General features: G+C 41.1%; 1 pseudogene; it reads left to right on the forward strand.

Moving 5' to 3' along the window:
* Positions 1 to 14,460, forward strand: part of LOC141579011 (trafficking protein particle complex subunit 9 pseudogene) — a 97,080-nt pseudogene that overhangs the window by 14,800 nt on the left and 67,820 nt on the right.

The following is a 14,460-nucleotide window of genomic DNA, read 5'->3' on the forward strand; positions in this document are numbered from 1 at the left end:
GAGAGCAGGTGATGGTTGCAAGGGGCTGGGTGGAGGGGGGTTGGGGAGTGACTGCTAGTGACAGGGGTGTTCTTCTGGGGTGATGAAGTGTTCTGGAAATAGATGGTGGTGAGGGCTGCACAACCGTGAGTGTGCAGAAGACTGCTGAGCGCTGTCTCTGGGAGTGCCTGTGGTTGGGGGCGGCTTTATTTTGTTCTCATCCGTGAAGAGTCATCTTGTGCTGAGGCCATTCTACTCCTGTGAGTGGTGAGGCTCAGAGACTTTGCAGAGTCATGTGTTATTTTCCCCCTTGCTGAGTGTAAGCAAAAAATTTTTAAGCCTGAGAAAGTGCTCCATCTGCAGAAATGTCTTTCAGTTTTGCATGGTGTAAAAATCTTGAGAGATTTTTAATCATTGAGGACAGCCTGTGGGGGGAAACAGCCCATGAAGCCTGGGTGACACTGGGAAGAGCCGCGCTTCCATCCCTGACAGAGGTGGGGATTTCACCCCCGTTCAGTCAGTGAAGGGCCCAGACCCATGAGCGGAGTTGACAATCGTGAATATTTACGTGTATCCGCTGCTTCATCTTGGATATTAATTTCAAGCTGAGTCAGTTTGTGGCGGCAGCCTCATCCTACATCAGGAATCTATAGTATCTGCTCTTTGAGGTGAAGACCTGACAGAGTTTATTATTTAACAGTCTCCCTTGAATTGATATCTCAGATTCCTTTGTCAATAGTAAAACAGCAGAAATATAGACGTCCTTTAATGCCGATGTGACCTGGAGCAGGTTTAGTCTCTGTGCCTCAGTGGCCTTATCTGCGGGTGGGGAAGATGATAACAGTGCTTCCCTCAGAGGGGCTGGTGAGGGGAGAGTGAGGAGCACAAAGGGAGGACTTACACGAGATGCTCATGAATGACAAAATTTAGTGCTCTCAGCCTGGTGAGGCCTCAGGGGCAGTGATGGCCGAACAGAGCAGTCCTAGCCAGAGCTCGATCCGTGTTGGCAGCTGTTATGATCAGTATCACCACTGTGGGTTATCAGGCAGTTTTAAGACTTGGTAATATGAATTCATGTATAATGTTAAAAGATTAGACAACTCAGATCCGGTTTACATAGTTCTCAAGATTTCCTATGAGAAATGGATATTTTTCCCCCATCTTAAATCTGAGTTGAGTCTCTAAAAAAATTCTGTATTCCTCCATCTTTTTGATTTAATTCTCCATTTCTTGAAAAAAAAGAGTCTTTAAATGGAGTTACTGGTGTTTGAACTGAGTGTCTCATTCATGCTGAGCACATACTCTCTCAAGTGAGGTATAATCTCCCCCGTGACTTTTTTTAAACTTTTCTTTCTTAGTATTCAGAGGTTAGAGGCCTCTAATTCTTTTTCTGGAGACATGTCCATGAACCTGTAAATCTATAATTAGTGGACAAAATTTGGTTTATTAAAAAGTTCTATAAAACATTCTGCAATCCATTCAAAAGGAAATGCTCATTGACATAAAATGTTTCTCCTTTATGGTGATTTCTAATTTTTTGTCTGCCTTAACTTATTAAAAGTAATCCTCATCATCATAATGACCAAGCTTGCTCTGAGTGGACACCTCCCTAAGGCTAAAATGCTTTCCTCATGTTTTACCTCATAGCAGGTGTTTAAGGGTAGGTATCAGTGTCTCCTTTTTTGCAGCTGAGGGATTGAGAGATGGGGCAGCTTGTCCAAAATCTCACACAGCTGGCGCTGGCAGACTCAGGGCTGGAACCCAGGCTGCACAGGATGCTTTCTCAATGGCTCCTCTGATCAGCCCCGTGTTGAGTGGTTTCCCGAACTCCTGTGAGTCCATAAATGAATGATTTTAGCGGTCTCAGTTTGATGAAGCCTTCAAAGGAGAGACACCAGTGAGAATGTGAGACAGAGTGGCATAAATTGAAATTGTACATTTTCACAAATGTTGCATTCTCAGGCAATGACTTAAAAAGTTTATATTTTTTTTTTATTTTAGTGCTCTGTAAACACTAAAAACAAAACATTAGAAATGATTATAGTGCAAAATAGGAGTGGGCTTTGAAAGTCCAACCATTGCTAATGATGTTGCTTGTTTTTCTCTAGTGGTGCTTATTGACAGAAAAATTTACAAAGACTGAATTGGTTCTATGTAGTCTTAGTATGGAGGAAAGTTTTGTCAGTGAATATTGTAAGTAAAATCTTTACTCTTTTCTTTCCTGATGATGAATATGTAAGTTGTTTTCATGGCTTAAGTACATTTCCTCATTTGTGAAATTTGAGTGATGCCGTTTACCTTGTTTGACTGTGAGATGTAGACGCCTTGTATACGAAGCACCCAAGAGCTGCTTAGTAAAAATATGCTGTCACAAGGACAGATAGTTTAGAAGGATCAACTCTGAATACTAAAGAGGGTGGCTTGTTTCTGATGCATATTCAATATGCATATATATGAACATATGAATATGGCTTAAAGTAACAAGGATTCAGGGTTTTGTGTGTGTGTGCAGTATGAAGGTTTAATGAAATCTGTATCATTCTAGTGAGACAGGGACTAGTTAAATCACCTTAAGCAGACGGCCTTGAAGATTATTTACACAGAATGTGTGTTGTTACAACTCAGAATTCATGTTGCCGTGTAACCATCCACTGAGACATTTAAATTCGTGGAAATCTGACCAGAACTATTAAGTTTAGAAAAATCCACATTGATCATTTTAAGGGAATAAGCTTCTTTCTTTTGTGATTAAAGAAATTTTGATTTATTTTTCTGCATGCTTAATAGGTTTTAAAATATCAAAACATTGATTTGACATGTCACTTTTTTTTAATAGAATAAAGCTCATGCTGTTTTAATGTGCAAATAAATGTTTTTGTATTTCAATACACTTGTATGATTTCCTGGCTCTTTGAGAAGTATTTTGGAAGATACTTAGATTACCTACTGTTGGAAAAATACAGACGTGACTTTTATGAATAGAGGTCTAGTACAGATCTGTTGGTTTTTGCTACAGTGCATGACATGAGGCCTAGGAGAGAGAGCTTTGCTGCTGATTGCCGGAAGGACAGATCCCAGATCTCAGTCTCCCCTCCTGTAAAATGAACTGGCTGGACTGGATTCTTTCCTCTTCTAAGATGAGTTTCCATGAGCCTGTGTCTTTTGTTTATATTCAAGAGTATTAGCAATGTCAGATTAAATACTGAATACCCCTCCCTTCCCCGAAGCAAACTGCAGTATGTGCTACATAAGCTTTTAGTTATCTGATTCTCGTTTCTGATCCGACAGGCAATTTTTGTGTTGCATCTTTCCCGGCAACCTGGAAGGTCTTTTTAGCCATAGGAGGCGCTGTTGCACCTTCATACAGTCTTAATTTTCCTGTTTGTAAAAGAAGGCTTAACAAATATTTTTTTGCTTTGATTCCTTTGCTTAGTGCTTCAGAATAGCACAATGTCCATTATGTCTGTCTACCTGGAAAAATTATTCTGCTTATATCTTTGTTTTATTCTGTCATCTCGCTGTGAACATTTCAGACTTGCTGTGCAAACAATGGCAAAATCGGTCTTTTATTCCAGTGTTAGCAACCAGTGAGCCGGGATTTTATAAAGCAGCTAGAAGCGGCCTCTTGAGCACCTTAAAGCTGAAAAGTGTACTGAGTTCCCTGAGTATTGACCCAGCCGCTGTGTGTCATTTGGTGGGAGGTGATTTTGTACATAGAAGAAGGGGTGTAGTGATTTGACTTGGGTTTGCATGCACGCGCTGCCACTGAGCCACGTGAGCCTGAGTCAGTTTGTTCTGAGTTTCTCCCTCGTCTGTGAGATGGGGATGCTCGTATATGCTTTGCAGAATTGTGAGAATTAGAAATTATGTAAATTGTTTAGCACAGTGGGAATGTCAAAGGGCTCATAAAGTTTAGCTCCTGTTTTGTATGAAGCCATCATTTTACAGTCTTTGGCAATTACTAAGAAACAGGAAAATAAGAAAAGCTGGTTTTATGATGAAAGATATTTGAGGAGGTTCCATAGTTCCTATACCCATAATTTAGCATCAGCAAAGTCAGGACCGTTACACAGTCACCCTGAACCAATGTTAAGCCACAGAATTTTTTGGTACTTCATATATATTGGGGCTTAAGTGGACCCAATACTTATACACATGTTTTCTCCAGCAGCCAACTGAGAGATGACACAGAAGATCAGACAGGCGATAAATGTCTCCTTTATTACTGATGAAGCCACGTTCTCCATGAAATTCAGGGCTGTGGGAAAATGCGTGTCATGATACTGTGTCCCAGAATTAGAGACTCATGCAGTCCCAGTTAGCTCTGGGCCACAGCGAGCCTTCCCTTAAGATGATCTGCCCCATCCTGCACAGGGCTGCCCTGCCATGGAGCTGAGCATCCCGGGTGCTTCCCAAGGGTGGCCAACACTGGAGGGAAAGGAAAGGTTTCATATGCCCTGCTTGTCTCTCCGGACTCACACCTCAATCTGTTATTGGGAAGAGTGCTAGCCGTTGGCCAGGGGTCAGGGGTGTGATGGGGGAAGCACTCTCCATGGACCAGAGGAGTGTGGAGGAGGCATCCCTTCTCTCAGTTTAAACAGGTGGTGGGATGCAAGAGAAGGGTGCTCCCCAAGAGTTTATAAGAGGGGAAATAAGGATTTCCTTTGGGACTCAGACTAGCCATGAAACACAGAAGATGATTAGTAGGGAGACTTATAAATCACTTTCTTATTAAATTCACATTTGTTGAGCACCAAAAATGTGCTACATTCTTTTCTGAGCGTTTTACAGAAATGAATCCTTCAATCTTCACAACAAGTGAGTAAGGGAGATTTGATTGTTTATCCCAGGTTTACAATGTGGAAATCGAGGCACGGAGAGAGTAAGTAAGTTGGCCAAGGTCACAGAGCTAGTAAGTGGCAGAGCTGGTATTTAAACCCTGGCTGTCTGGTTTCCAGGCTCCCAGGGATGGGCTATGGGTGTTTAGAGGTATCTGCATCCCTGGATCTCTGTACCTCTGTGCATCACTTAGCCCAGAAAGGACAGGGAAAGGAGAGTTACACAGGTGATCACAGTCGTGTCTCAGCCACTGTCCACGGACAGTGCACCGTGATTGGCGTTAAATGTCTTCTGGGCAGCAGATCTGTTCGTATAACAGAAATTTAGTCCATTGAGTTAATCTAGAAACCCTTCCTGCTCTGCTTCTGTCCATGGTTGCCATGTGACTGCCTGCCCGTGATTGGGCCGTTGAGGAGAATCTGTACTCATAGTTGAACTCTGATATTTCAGTCTGGTTCGTAGTTTCACATCTCCTGTTACATTAATAAATTCAATTTCTGGTTTTCTTGTATCAGTCTCTCATGAGTTTGGTTAATGTGACATCAGTCCATGGGAGCCCAGGGTTGCTGACGGTATATTTTCTGAGCACGTTGTGTCACTTCTACCCGTGCGGACCTGGGTGGAAGATTTCGGCCTTCCGCACTGATTTCCCCAAACAGCAGGGTCCTCTCCCACCCCCGGATGTGAGGCTGGGAGCTCTCAGAGTAGGCCAGTCAGATGCCAATTCCACCAATCAGAAAATGACGAAGTCCTTGGAAGTGGGTTTAATAGAAAAAAAGGGCTTCCAGGTAGTCCGATGGGCTGTTCGAGTCCATTTGGTGAAAAGCTATCCACTGTTTCTGGTTGAGCTGCTTCTTTGCTGTTGAAAAGTCTGGATTACATGGAGGGATTTTAAAAAGCAGAAAGGTGTGATTTCATGTGGTACATCCACACCGGTGAGAAGTGATGGATGACCGCCTGTGTGAGGCATAGACAGAGTCTTACAAACTTCATAAAACAGCTTTAAAAGCTCTGCCATCTGAGTGCACTTCATATGGGGTCCAATTCATGACTGGGCATGCTGAGAGGGCAAATAATTGATAATGGCAGAAAGGACACGGAGGCATCAAAAAGGTCTCAGTCATGTTCCCTGTTTAAAGGATGTGGCACAATGTAATATATATGAGCTGGGTCTTCACTGAACAGTTTTGAGTGTTTTCTGGGACTCCCCAGTGCACCAAGGTTCCGTACAGCTGGGTGTCCCCTCAGTGCAGCTCGGTCAGCGCTCATCCTGGGCTGACGTGGTGTCACGGGGAGCAGGACGGTCAGCGTCCCCGGCTCCTCCGAGCTCCGTTTCTTCATCCACAATGCTGGGTTTCTCTTCGGTGTCTACTTAGTAGGGTTGCTGAGAATCACACGTGATGGTGGTCAGGGGCGATTTGTGGTTGTCTCTGTGATTGTCATATAGTGAATATTTGATAGAAACTCTTGTTTTTTATTAAAATTATGGCTCCTAGATTGCAGTGGTTTTTAGTCTGCATTTACTCTTTTTATAAATTTATTCTTATTTTTAAATAAGCACTTATTTTTATTTATTTTTATGAAGGTACTGGGGACTGAAGCCAGCACATTGTGCATGCTAAGCAGGTGTTCTACAACTGAGTAATACAGACCCTCCTTGTCTGAACTTAAAAATAAATATTTCAATACACAAAATAGCTCTTAAACACCATCATGGGACCTATTTTCCATATAGACAATTGAATACATATGCTATTTCAATAAGAATAAATGTTGTTGGGACATACTTTCTGAATCTGTTTACGTGTTTAAAAACGATCATAGGTAGTGATAAACACAAGTCTTGGATCCACTACTTAGGGTCTGTTTTGCCATCATGGGAAATTATATTCTACAGAGAAGGCTAATTGGGTCTCGTTGATATTTGGATGATTTAGCAGATGATGAAGGCTTTCAAAAGCTGACAGTTTTGTATTTTAAACTAACTACAAAGTTATCTTCTATAAATTGGAAGTCCTCAGCTTGTGAATTGCCCAGTAATTCAGTGTGTACATGTCTGTGTCTCTGTGAATGTGTGTGTGTGTGTGTGTGATTTCAGGAAGGTAGAAATAAGTTCCATATAGCCTTCTGATACCTTTCTCTTCCAGTTCAAGGTGTAGGCATATATTTATACAAATAAATTGATACTCTTTTGTCATTTGGCATATTGGTGGGAATAAAAGGTTCTCATACTTGTTTCAGAAGGGTTGGGGAGAATGAGCTTAGAAAATAGGAGGAGATAGAGGCAGGAAGGTTCTTTACTCTTTGTGCAGGATGAGAAAGAGTAGCTTTTCTTTTTTCTACTAAAGCAAACTGGCACTGAATTGTAACATACTATTATTCAGATTTGCCTTTCTGATCAGATACGAGTGCCTCAGATTTTTCAAGGCAACATGAATGATGAAATGTGTTTTAGCAGTTATCTTTAAATGTAGTTTTATTTTTTAAGTAAAAGGCTATAGCCTGTTCTTTCTTCCAGCGTTACAAGAAGTTCCCATTGATCCAGGTACATGAAAATTGTGCTTAGTTTCTTCGGGATATTGTTTTTTTTTTTTTAAGTGCTTGTTTCATTGTGGTGTGAATGAATGTTTAAAATTTCTGGATTTTGATGTTTAGAACATGCTGATTTATCAGAACTGTTAAAAACCTTATTGTTGTTTGGTCCTCGTTTGGTGGGGCAACCTATTGATTTCTGTTGTCTGTTAAAGAGGGAAATTCTTCCTCTAGCCTGTAGATCATTAAGTGAATGGCTTGCAGTGTGCCTTTAAAATTCTTTGAATGCATTGAGCATGTTTGTCCAGTGAATTTTGAATTGACTCATAGTAATGACTTTGTTTGATTCTGTGGCTTTTGCTCCTCTCCACATGAATTTGAATTCTCTGTTGCATTTTGTATACGTGTTCTTAACAGGGGAAGAAATTTTGCATTTTTTACATAGGTGGGTTTTCCTATCCCCTCTGAATGCCTTCTGTAATTGATACAGCGAAAATCTGTTATTGCAGTGCTTAATTATTTCATAAACTATTTTTTGGCTTAATCAGAAACAATGACAAAGAATGATAATAAAAAACATGAAAACCTTCCTTCCTTTGAAGAATAGAAATGAGGTGGTCAGGCTCACGCGTGCTTTGTACCTGACACCCTTACTTTCATGTCATTGTGTATCATGATTCGGAGATGGAGTTGCTTCAGGTTTGTAGATTTTTGTTTTAAAATTTGTGTTGAATTCATTCTCTAGGCTGATGTTTCCTGTTGCGTTTGTGGAAAGTGTAGATCAAGGGAAACAGATGCTACGTTTTGTATTCAGGAGGCCTGAGTTGCTGAAGAGAATAGAGTAGAGGGTGGGCTGAGGAACAGAGTGACACTCCCTCACCTCCAGGCTGAAATTGATGAACAATGAAATCAATTAGGTGTATCGGTATTTATTTGACCAATAGAAGTCAGAGGGCCCAGACTGTCTAGTTATGCGCAATGGAACGTACTGAATTCACCTGCAGAATTAGGTGCTTTACCAAGTAGAAGCAGCTTAGAGCAATCAGAAAAATCAGTTCTATGATGAGATATAAAAAGAATATAAGATCTATTATTTCTGAAACTTTTCTATGTTAAGTTGTGTAGAGCTAAAATTAAGTTCCAAGCACCAGGAGTTAAGAGTCTGGGTGGTTCTGTGGGATCGTTATTCAGGGATGTGTCTAGACCCTGCTGGAATGGCCGAAGCTGGCAGGGAAAGACCCAGAGCCAGGATTTGTCATCCTAGGGTGTCCTCCATAATGGCTCCATGTGATAGCCCATGATTGGGTTAACAAATTTAACAGACACCAGACGCATGTCAACTTTAAGAAGAAAAAGTGTGCTTAGTAACTGCTTTCAAGCAAGCACCTGTGCATCCTCACTCCTGTCTCCTTGCCATAAAAAGCAGAGACAATGCCTTGCTTGCATATTTGAGGTTTTAGATAGCACTCTGTTCATTGCACAGCAATGACCCAGGCCCTCAGCTATAAATGCTGGGCGTGTGTGCTGTTAGATAGTCTATTATCCCCAAAACATGGACCTGGCTGGACTGGTGGTCTGCTTTGTAATGAATATCTAAAGAATTTATCTTGTTCCCCTCTCCCCATGACTCCCCTAAAGGTAAACTAAGCCTTTTTACTCATTGTGGATTCTACAATCTCTGTCTCATCCTGTCTTTCCCCAAGTTCCTGTTTACTATCACACAACTGTTAAAGACTATTTTCTTTGATTATACACAATAAATATGGGAGCATTTGAGAGGCTCTTGGAGTTGGCTCCCTACTCCCTCTCGCTTTCTTTCCTTTTTCCACAGTCTTGAGTCATTCATTCCATGTCGGTAAGACTTCTGCCAGCCAGAACCCACAGTTCCAGGTGAGAAGGATGCAGACTTTACCTCTCCTACCCGAGGGAGAGAGAGAAGAGAATTGAGATCTGCTCCCCCGTGGTCCCTTCCTGCCCCAGGGCCACTCCAGTTCACCTGCAGCCTTCTGGCCTCTGCTCTCAGGGACTCTGTCCCAAGACTGACATCAGCCTTTTTTTCCCTTGTCAATATTTCCTGTGCCTTTCAGAAGTTGGTCTCTTCTCTGCAATTCCACCCTGGCAGATGTGATGGTGGTCAGCGTGCTGGTGGGCAGTCATTTGGGGACTCCCAGGAGCCATTCTGATTCTCCTGAGTCTCTCATTCGGGGTTACAAAACTGTCGAGAACCAGAGGAAGCCCATTCACGTGAGGTCAACACAGTATTACATCACTTTCATTTTATTTTTGAATTTTCAGTGGAGAAATTATTTGTAACAAACTGTTCCAGATTTTCGGCCGCCTGCTTTCCTCACCACTATTTCCTTGTTGGCTCTGGTGCTTGTTTAAAGAACCAGGTTTCTTCTCTGGTCATTTCTAGCAGCTGGGCTTGCCGAATCCTTGATCTGCATTTGAAGCAGAATGCTTCTTCGTGATGTCAAACTGATTTTCCTTGTCATGTCTTAATATTTTGTGTACACTCAGCAACTGTTTCAAGTGAAATGCTCTTGTCCAATTTCGGTTAACTCACATTTGCTGAACTCCTGCTTTCATGCTGAGGGCTGTTTCTTCTTCCTGTAATAAAATTTAGCAATTTGCATTTACTATGGGAAGGTACTGGCCCGAGGTGCTTTCGTTCTTAACAGTTTTAATAACAATTCACCCATTAAAATGTACAGTGGTTTTTTCTCTATGCCCAGAATTGTGCATCCCATTCAATCTTAGAACATTTTCATCCGCCCAACAGGAAGCTCCTTACGCATAAGCAGACATCCCCATCTTCCCCATCCTCCCACAGCCCCAGGGAGCCACTTTTCTCTCTCTGTGGGTTTGCCTCTGCTGGAAATTTCATGTAAATCGAGTTACTTCATGTAAGTGGAAGCATCTATTGTGACTGACTTCTTTCACACTGAGTAACGTTTTCAATATTTGTCCACGTTGTGGCCTGGGTCAGTACTCTATGCTTTGCTATTGCTGAATAATATTCCTCTGTATGGCTGGGCCCCTCTGTTTACCCATTCATCACGTGATAGACATTTGTGTTGTTTCTGCTTTTTGGCTGTGATGAGTAATGGCACCGTGAATATTCCTGTAGGAGTTTTTATGTGAACATTTGTTTTCAGTTCTCTTACGTGTGTGCCCAGGAAGCAAAATTGCCTGGTTATTCAGAAACCAAATGTTCAACTCCCTGAGGACCTGCCAGGCGTTTTTCCAAAGTGGCCAGGCTGTGTTACATCCTCACCAGCAACGGCTGCGACCTCTGCATCTTCTGTGTCCTCATTAGTGCTTGTTACTCTTTTTTTGATTATAACCTATTGTAGTGAGTGTGAAGCGGTTTCTCCTAGTGGTTTTGACTTGATTTCCGTTACAGCAAATGATATTGAACATCGTTTCGTTGTGCTTATTGGTCATTTGTATATTTTCCTTGAAAAATATTTTTCAGATCCTCTATTCATTTTTTAATTGAGTTGCTTTTTATTGTTGAGTTGTAGGAGGTTCTTTTTGTTTTTGTTTTTGTTTTTTCTTTTTTTTTTTTGGTAGATACAAATTCCTTATCAGATAAATGATTTGAAAAAATTTTCTGCTGTGTGTCGTTTTTTCACTTTCTGGATGGTGTCCTTTGAAGCAAAGTTTTAAAATTTGATGAACTCCAATTTATCTCTGTTTTCTTTTTCCTTGTGCTTTTGGGGTAATATTTAATATCTGAGGTATTTTATTTAAACTTTTATATATAAAATAACTTAATTATTAGGACCGTTCTAGGAGACGGGTGCTGTTGTTGTCCCCAGTCTATGGATAGGAGACTGGGATGCAGAAAATTTCACTGACTTATCAGTGTCAAAGCTACCCAGTGCTGTGGGAGTTCAGACCCTCATGTTTGTCCCCAGCATCTGTGCTCTTCACCACCATGCTCCACTCCTTCCTGGAATCGTTAATGAAAAAGTCTTTACTTTTTTGATTTCTTGTTAGTTTTTGTTTTTCTCATTGGGGCCTCATCTCCTCATTTTCCTTAAAGAGATCAGTGTAGGTTTATTTTAGGTCTCATGTAGGCAGAAGCATTGCTATCAGTTAACTTCTTTATTACTCACTCCCCAGTGATGGCTGTTGCTAATTGACCTAAGGAAGTCTTGCTTTAGTCTTTCCTTCTCATGACACTAACAACAGAGTCATGACTTACAGAATGCTTAAAGAAGAAAGTACTTGATTGATTTTATTTTGCTACCCAATCAAACCAATCAAATAAAAACCCCAGAGTTGACACAGACGGTAAGCCCTCCAGAATAGGGTCACTCTCTTCCTTGTGTTTCATTTGTTTGGTCACAGTGTCTGGAGAGTGCCTTGCTGTCCAGCAGTTTTGTTAGGATACAGTGCTCGTGAATCATTGTAAGGACAGAATTTTGACAACAGACTGTGCTGTTCATTTCACGAGGGAAAAGTTAATACAGAAATACTGCTCAGATCTATTTTAAAATTAAGCTTGGAATTTTGAGAAGAGTTCAAGAAACCATACAAAGATCTTTTTCACTAATTTTAGATCTATCTTAGACACATTATGGTTACATAGCAGAGTACCTTATCAAGTAGATTTGACAAGAGGTGTGTATTATTGATTTTTTGTTTTAGTTGAAATATTCTACCTGGGATAAAATATTCAGTGGCTATAAATGAACAAATATGTTTGTATTTCTATGCAACATGGGAGCAGACTTCATATGTTTCTATATAATATATATGACTGTGTGTTTTAATCTGTCTGTCAGTGTTTCTATAGTTTTTCAGCAATGTTGTAACTTTAGAATTCTTCTAAGAAAATCACGCCAGATTCTAGTGCAGTTTGTACTGTGTATCCTGTCTTATGCATGGGATTCCACTGTCCCCACAGGGAGGAATTTCCTCTTCTATTGAGTTAGTATCAGAGTTAAAGGAACTGTGATTTCTAGGCCTTTGCTCTCCATGTGTTTGCAGTTGGCTGTCAATCACGATTTTCCCTTTCTTGAGTTTTCATTGTTCAATTAGAATTTTTGAAAATAACTATTAATATGTTGCATCGGTCTCCCTAGAAACTTGATGTGTTTGTGCTTTTCAGTTTTCAATTTATGAAAAATGTAAATACACACTTGTTTTTAAGTAGTCCTTTTTCACTAGATATTTGGTTACCTCTTTATAGTTAAAATATTTTTTTCCCAATGAATGAATCGGTGTGCATGTTTTAAAAGATACCTTACTTTTTATTTTTCTTATTGTAACAGTTATATTCATTGTAGAGAATTTTGAAAATACGGATAAACACAGTAGTAACTTCACAATGGCCTCTAATCTCACCTAGACATACAGTTGTAAGGTTTGAAATTGAGAATTACAAGTCCTCTCACATTGTTCTTCTTTTTCAAGTACGTTCTGGTTACTGAGACCCTCGAATTCCCATATGAATTGTAGCAGCAGCTAGTCAGTTTGTGCAGAGGAGCCCGCAGGGATTGTGATCGAGACCACGTTGAATATACGGATCGTTCTGGGGAGCACTGCCATTCCAAGAGCGCTGTCTTCTGATCCAGCAATGTGCGTGGTTTGTCTGTCCTGGTCTTTAGGTTTTGTTTAATTTTTTTTTAACAATGCTTTGAGTTTACAGAGTTATTTTACTTTTTTTTTTTTTTTTGCCTTTATACTGAGGACAAGTGTGCCAGGTATTGGGATCAGAAGTGTATTTGAGCCCCGCCACTTGCTGCCACCATGGTCACTGCGCTCTTGTTTCACACGCTCTAAAATCTTGCACAGAATAGGACCTCAGTAACTCTCTCTCTCGAATGATTATATGCTTGTTGGATGATGCTTGAGAGTCCGTGTGATGATTTTTTTTCCCAGCCTTTCCCCACTTCTTTACTATGCCCTTTCTCTTCCTTTCCTCCAGCCTGGGTTTCAGTTTACATGTGGCATTGATTTTTCTTGTCTATAGACACTTCCATTCACTGGTTCATGATAATTTTACATGTGGGCTGTGGAAACTTGCTAGATGTCAAGAAAGAGCCAATCCATTGCATGCTAGTATTTTTAGTGTGTGGTATACTTTTATCGATTGAAATTAAATCAGGCTGACCCCCTGAGCTCTTTTCACCTTCCTATACATGATACTGCTCTGGTTGCTGCATGTGCCCTTCCCCCAGACTTGGTTTTGGAGTTGAGTAAGTCACCATCACTGGAGAACTCACTTTAAAAGATGAAGAGGACATTTGATCCTTCTCCCTGGTTGGGGACTTGGATGAGATGAGGTAACAGATAAAGAATGGAGCCCAAGCTCATTGTGACCACTGCTCTTTCCATTCCTTTCTCCAGGGGAAAAGATTACAATTCAAAAATATAAAGATTGTGAGCTAATGAGATAGACAAGACAACCGATCATTTATTAAATGTCCTTTCATGCCAGAAACAAATGTATTATACACAAAATAAGCACACAAATCACGATAGAACCGTGATTACAAACGTGGGTCCGAGTTCGAGTCCTGCTCTGGAATGACCAGTCCTGTGAGATGGAGAACTGGTAGGCCGGCTTAGCGTCTCTCGGACTAGTTTTCTGTCCTGCAGAGACGGGGCTCGATAGGCGTCCTCCCCGTAGAGGTGCTGGGGGGTGTAAGTGACACACGTGGGCAGCCCTAGCACAGCTGCTCGTTCCTCGTAAGTGCAGGAGAGCATAGCCTTTGCGGTGACGGCTTTAAGACCGCACCATGAAGACCCTCAGTGCTCCTAAGGGATGCCTTGTGGTTTGGAGATGGGATTCTCATTTCTGTAAATACCCAAGGATTGTGTAATTGGGCCCTGCTGATTTGAATCTATTCTTTAGAAAGTACATATTGTAGATATATTTTTCAAGCATGCATGCTTTATTCTTTTATTATTTCTAGTTCTACCCTCTCTCGGTGGGACTATTCATGGAATCCAGGAAACAGCCCTAAGCCACCTGCCTCCTCACATGTCTCCTTGGCGGTTTTCTTCCCTGACTAGAAGAGGGTTCTGCATAGGGAATTTTCTTTATTCCCCTTTTCTTGGAGTCTCTCTGTCTGTCTGCCCAACTCTCACCTG

Source organism: Camelus bactrianus, chromosome 11 (assembly GCF_048773025.1).
Source record: "Camelus bactrianus isolate YW-2024 breed Bactrian camel chromosome 11, ASM4877302v1, whole genome shotgun sequence".
Classification (NCBI taxonomy): Eukaryota; Metazoa; Chordata; class Mammalia; order Artiodactyla; family Camelidae; genus Camelus; species Camelus bactrianus.